The sequence below is a fragment of the Thermobia domestica genome, chromosome 1 (genome assembly GCF_964235325.1).
Source record: "Thermobia domestica chromosome 1, izTheDome1.hap1.1, whole genome shotgun sequence".
In the NCBI taxonomy this organism is placed as follows: Eukaryota; Metazoa; Arthropoda; class Insecta; order Zygentoma; family Lepismatidae; genus Thermobia; species Thermobia domestica.
In genome coordinates, this window is record NC_137454.1 from 365694358 (window position 1) to 365700567 (window position 6210).

Consider the following 6210-nt stretch of genomic DNA (forward strand, 5'->3'; position numbering starts at 1 on the left):
TTTTCTATCCCCTGTTCACTCCATTGTTGGTCCAGATAATAATAATGATGATGAAGTTCATTGTTTAATCTCTTCTTACAAGTCTGTTCGTTCTTTTCGTGACGGGAATTCAGTAAAAAATAACGGAATATTCTTGGTTTCTTTTGCTTTAAACCACTCACAATAATATTCCTTTTATGTGTAAGTAACGACCGGCAGTACAAAAGGCAAAATACTGTTAATACCATTTCGAACAATTAGAATTTTCTTAATGTTGAACACTGTATGGGGGAGAAACTATGCGTAATATATAGATATATACTTTTTGTTTTTCGTCTGAAGATGCACAATTAAATAATACTAAACGAAATATGTCCTGCCCATTGACGGAACTGAGTTACAAAATTCTGTGGTTGTCACATTTCCGTTCGGGAGACCAGTCTTACTGCAAAAACTGTCTCTACTATGACCACTACTGTCGGTCGTGGGTTCGCTACTTGTTGACGACCTGCTGTGCGTTAAAGGTACGGATTCTATGGTGCTATACACATGTTGATTATTATTATTACCATTATTAATGTCTCTAACGTTATGGTGAGAAGTATTATAATTATGGTGGTGATGGTGCATATGGTTATGATAATTTTGATGCTGCTTATTATTGTGGTGATGGTGGTTTGATGGTAGCTGCTGCTGGGACTGAAGTCCATCAATTGTCATGTAATTATGATCTAATGTTGAATAGTCATAGTGTTGGCTGCCTTCGTTGGAGCAATTTTCCGATTCGGTCCTTCTAGAGCCTTCAGAGACGTACGTTGATTGTGTGGGGGTTGGAGTGGGTGTAGTTGATTGCGGTCCAGGAGAAATAACGGAATATTGCCAAAAATTCGGAGCAATTGAGTAACGTAATTTCTCAGTCTTCACACCATTGAAATGCACGTGAGCAAATGATGGCGCACTAGGTTCGTAATTATTCTTTTTAATATCTGGCATCGAGTATCGCAGTTTCTCCCAGAACCTTTTCTCACCCCAAGCAATAGAACTGGATGTCTTTAAAAGTATTTGCAGTTCCGGATCGAGATTGACAGAAGCTAGATCTGTCGTTAACAACACAATCACCTTCCGTTGTTTATTACGTAACGAGGAATGCAAACAAGTTCGAAATTCTGAGTTCCCCCACTCGGACTGCAAAAAACTTAGCGACAGAACTAAAATGATTCTTCTGCTGGCATCCACAGCGCCTAAGATACTATCCACTAAATAAGCACTAGTTGGTAAGTCCCTGTAGTGTAGACAAAGTGTATAACAAGTGGTACCCTGTTCAAGTTCCGATGCAATCACTTGAGTTACGAATTCTTCGTCTTTTAAACTGTACACTAAATAAGCGTCAAATAGTTTATCACGATCACTGTCATCTTCATTCTTAGAAAAGATTCTGACGCCATAGTGTGAATGGGCCCATAGACGCATATCTCGTCGGAAAATAAACACTAAAACACTTAGCAAAAATACCACAACGCATGCCACTAAAGTTGCCACTAACATAGGCACATAATCTTGGCTCATGAGGGCATTTTGAATAACGGAAGTTGCCACCACGTTATCACAAGCAAGACTTATGTTGTGAATTGTTTCGTACTGTTCCGTCCGTGACCATGATGTGAAGTTATTAAAACAACGAACTTCATCTGGATCAGCAATTTTGTTCTTATTTTCTTGCAGCCACGATTTAAAATTAACAATAAAACTACAGTTACAAGTCCAAGTGTTACCCTTGAGCGAAACTTGAGCCAAATAAGGGTTGGAAGTGAGCTGCCAGGGGGCAAAATCAACAATCTGATTTCCTTCCAAATGAAGCACCTCGAGAGATTTCAACGGGACAAAAGTGGTATTGTTGATATGTTTAAGTGAATTGTTATCAAGATACAATTCATGGAGATGGTCCAGTTGATCGAACTCATAACCTTTAAGTTCTTGCAGACTGTTGTTTTCCAAATGCAACACTTTTAACGAGCTCACACCATTAAAAGTTCTGTTATGTATAGTTTCAATTTTACTGTTATTTAAATACAACACTTCCAATTTCTTTTTGCCAATAAACACATGACTACCGAGGTCCTTGAGTTCGTTCCCGTCCAGATATATCTCAGTAGCGTCCATTGGAATTTTTGGTGGTATACTTTGATACCCTTTATTTGAACAGTCCACAATATTTGCCGACCATGTGTGATCATGAAAACAGTTACACCTGTCCGGACATGTCATCTCACAATCACAAGCGTCAAAATCACAACAATGACACAAAGCAAAACAATGAGTTTCGTAAGGGCATAAAAATTGAGATGGTTGTAGGTCCAACAATGGCACATGAGTGTTACCACGAGAATACGATAGTTTACACATAATAGTTCCGAGGTCCATCACTTGGGGATGTTGTCGTAAATGGCTTAGTTGATTTATCCTCTGTAACCATTCCATGTTACAATCACAATAATAAGGGTTGCCTCCAATATAAAATTGAGGCAGTTCCTTATCTTCGGGAGGAGGTTCAATTCTTAGCGCACCCAAATCTAAAGTTTGTAACTCATTAGCATATAAAACCACACGACTAATATTTGTTTTCCTTACAAAAGTGTTCGGATGCACTTTACGAATGAAATTATCGTTGAGAAATAAATTTTCAACACTGTCCGGAATCGATCGGTCACTTATTTCTGTCAATCTGTTAAAACTCACGTCCAACATTTTCACATTCAACTCCCCTCTTCTCTCGAAATAATCTCCAAGCTCGGCCACTTGATTTTTATGAATGTCCAACCACTCAAGACTCTTGGGTAAAAGAGCGTAGTCAAACCACTGCAGTTTGTTTTCGGATATATTCAACCATACTAAATTTGGAAGGTTATTAAACACACCATTAACATCGGAGAGTTGATTTGCATCCAAGCGAATGGCCTGCAGGTCCTTGTTACCCGCAAAAGACCCTTGTTCCACGAGATGGATCTTATTCCTCGCCAAGTTTAAAACTTTTAATGATGGCAAACCAGTGAAAGCGTTTTTTGTGATGTTTTGAATGCTATTCTCAATGAGGCGGAGACCATATAATTGGTCCAATCCTTTGAAAGAATTCGTTTTCAACCCTGTTATATGATTCTCGCCAAGATCAAGTGTTTTCAAGTAATGCAACTTACCGATAGCTTCGGGGACTTCTGACAAATCGTTAGCGCTCAAGCCGAGATCTTGTAAATTTGAGCAGTTCGTGAAAGAATTCGGATGTATTGTATGAATCAGGTTATTATCTAGAAAAAGTTGATTCAACACAAAAAGACCATTGAAATGATGAGGTTCTATTGCGACCAAGTTGTTATGGGATAACATGAGAGCATGAAGGTTGTTAAGATGTGAAAATGTATCGTCAGCAATAAATTCAATATTATTATGTTCTAAATTGAGAATTTGTAAACTGCTCAAATCATGGAAGATATGTGAATCAAGCTTTGAGATAGAATTGTAGGCCAAATTAAGAATAACAAGACGAACTAGACCAGAAAATGTATCTCGATTTACCCAGTTGCTTGTCAATTCATTATTAGTCAAATCGAGAATCAACAAATTGTCCAAACCTTCTAGCAAACCTGGTGCAAGAACACTAATGGAATTATTTTGCAGATAAATTTCCTTCAATTCACGAGAACTTTGAAACATTTCTGGTGGCAATGCAACTAAGCGGTTGCTGGACATATTGAGAACATGTAGTGACATTAAACCTGCCAGGGCTCGATCAGCGACCACCGAGATATCATTCCCTTGTAAATGAAGCTTCTGCAATGAGCGTAATCGAACAAATCCGTCATCAGGAAGGACAATGATGTCATTTTCGGAAAGGTCAAGTTCTTGTAACCCCGTAGCACACGTTCTTAGCATTTCAAAATCCCTTTCTTTGGCCGCTAACGAATATCCTAGTTCTGTAATGTCTTGTAGACGGTTTTTTGTCATATTCAAAACAACTAAGTTTTTCAAAGAACAAAACAGATTATCGGGCACGGTCCATATATTGTTCTCGCCAAGGTCTAATCGCCGTAACTCGGTTAGACCTTGAAAACTCTCCCCGTCAAATTCCATGGCCATGGCCGACCAATCGGTGTTATGTGTCCGCAGCGAGAATCGCCGTAAGTTATATAACCCATTCAGTACTCGGGAAGGCACATGCCTTATCTTACAGAATTCTATATCAAGTTCTTTTAAATTGCGCAATTTGGTAAAACTTTGGTTGTTGAGCGTACTTTCGAAGAATAACACATCACTGCATTCTAAGCGTAATTTGACAGTTCGTTCTATTTGCAACAACGAAAAGTTTGTCGTGAAAAAGTCACTGTTGATCGTTCTCAAGTTGCACGTCAGAGAAACATCTTTGGGATCCGATTGTTCGACACCCTCTATAAGTTCCCATTCACAATCCTTTGGTGCCTCATATTTAAAATTATTACTACCCTCTGCTGTATGGAATAAAACTAGAATCACCATAATAAATACTATATAACACCAACCACAGAACTTCGGCGAACTTGCACCAAAAACACCACCACTCTCAATTAAACCATTGTGGTCACGTTTGTTGTATTTCTTGAAGGGAAAACCATTTTTTGTTTTATCGCACATTTTGGTCAGATTCCTGGATTCGCTAAAGACAAGATAACACCATCACTATCACAATAAAAAAAAAAAGAAAGAAAGAAAATTGTTTTGTTTTATGTTTTGGTATTGCTAGCACATCACACAAGCTTCGGGAACACTCACAAGTGAAACAAACAGGAAAGAAAATAATATTTTCTTGTTCTTCTGCGGAGAAAATCCTGAAGAAATCGATGTTTATATATCTTCTTCTTTTTTTATTATAACGACGGATCGAAGGCAAAAAAAATTACAGATTACGAAACTTGTCGGAAAGTTTTTTCCGTCAACACGCGCGACACGCGATTTGTCCGACGTCGTTTCTCTCGCGAAACGATGCTCATTTTCTATCCGAGAGCAGCGCTTGCCTCTCTGTCTCTCTCGGTAGGCGACCGACTAACTGATTCGAAAACCTTCGTTCACTTGCCTTATACCAACACACACTCTCTCACACACACACATACCAGTCCGAGTCGCCGGTTACTACGTATACAACAAAACTTGGGGAGGTTCTCTGCTATCTCGACCATATTTTTGTTAACTCCGCGAGCGACCGACAGATGTCAGGTGGAGTTGAGTCACTGCGTGGTGGTAGGATATTCCTTGAGAGAACCAGGCGGGCGCTCGGAACTTCGGAAAAGTTTGTTCAACACTATTGCCAACTACGATGCGGCTTCCCTAAACACTTAACTAACTTGATCGTTGTCTTGGAGTCTTCTTTCATGTAATCACTATTGAATTCAGGCATATCTGATATAAAGTTTCTTCTTTTGAAAGTGAAGTGCTATTCTAAATATACTTTTACATGAAGCCTTTGCAACAGGGGGCATGATGGATCAACGGTAAAGGGCTCATTTCTGGTGCGAGAGGTCGCTGATACGAATCCCAGCCATATGAGTTTGTCGTAGACAGCATCGTGTTGCTCGAAGTTTTTCTATTTCCAACTAAATTCTCGTTTTTTCCCAACAATTTATTTCGTTTCACAAATCAAAAATGAAATGACATCTTTGAGTTTTACGTCCCTCGGTTATGCCGGTTAGGCTAAAGGAGACGGTGATGATGAGTAATGAATGAAATGGTGGAATGAAGAAAGTGGAAGGAAACGGGAGAACCCGCAGGAAACCCACACACACGGTGTTTGTCCACCACAAAGTTCACTTGGCGGGGGCTGGGATCAAACACGGGACCCCTAGCACCAGAGGTGAACGCGTTTCATAAATCAGTCATATCCTTTTTATATGTCATCTTCCAGACATGTTTTTTTTTTGGGGGGAACTGCACCCCGGAGCTCTGAGAGTGCCCCCACGGAGGAAAACAAAATAATAAGTCTCTAATATAATAATAAATAAAATAATATCAGCAGTGTCTCTCCGAATAATACAGGGTGTGCCCTTACGGAACATTTTTTTTTTCTGAAACACTGGATGTAAATATATCGTAAAATTAGATTCTTCATTTTCTATTTCAGGTCTAACAACTTTGATGTTGGCATCATTTATTGGAACACACTTCCTTACAAAGGTGTACGGTAGGAGCCAAGGCTGGGGACCCGATTTCTGA

At 39.3% G+C, this 6210-nt stretch overlaps 1 pseudogene; it reads right to left on the bottom strand.

Annotated features, from left to right (window-relative positions):
- LOC145664255 (toll-like receptor Tollo pseudogene) lies at window positions 1-5136 on the bottom strand (annotated as a pseudogene).
- Between the last annotated feature and the right edge of the window lie 1074 nt (window positions 5137-6210).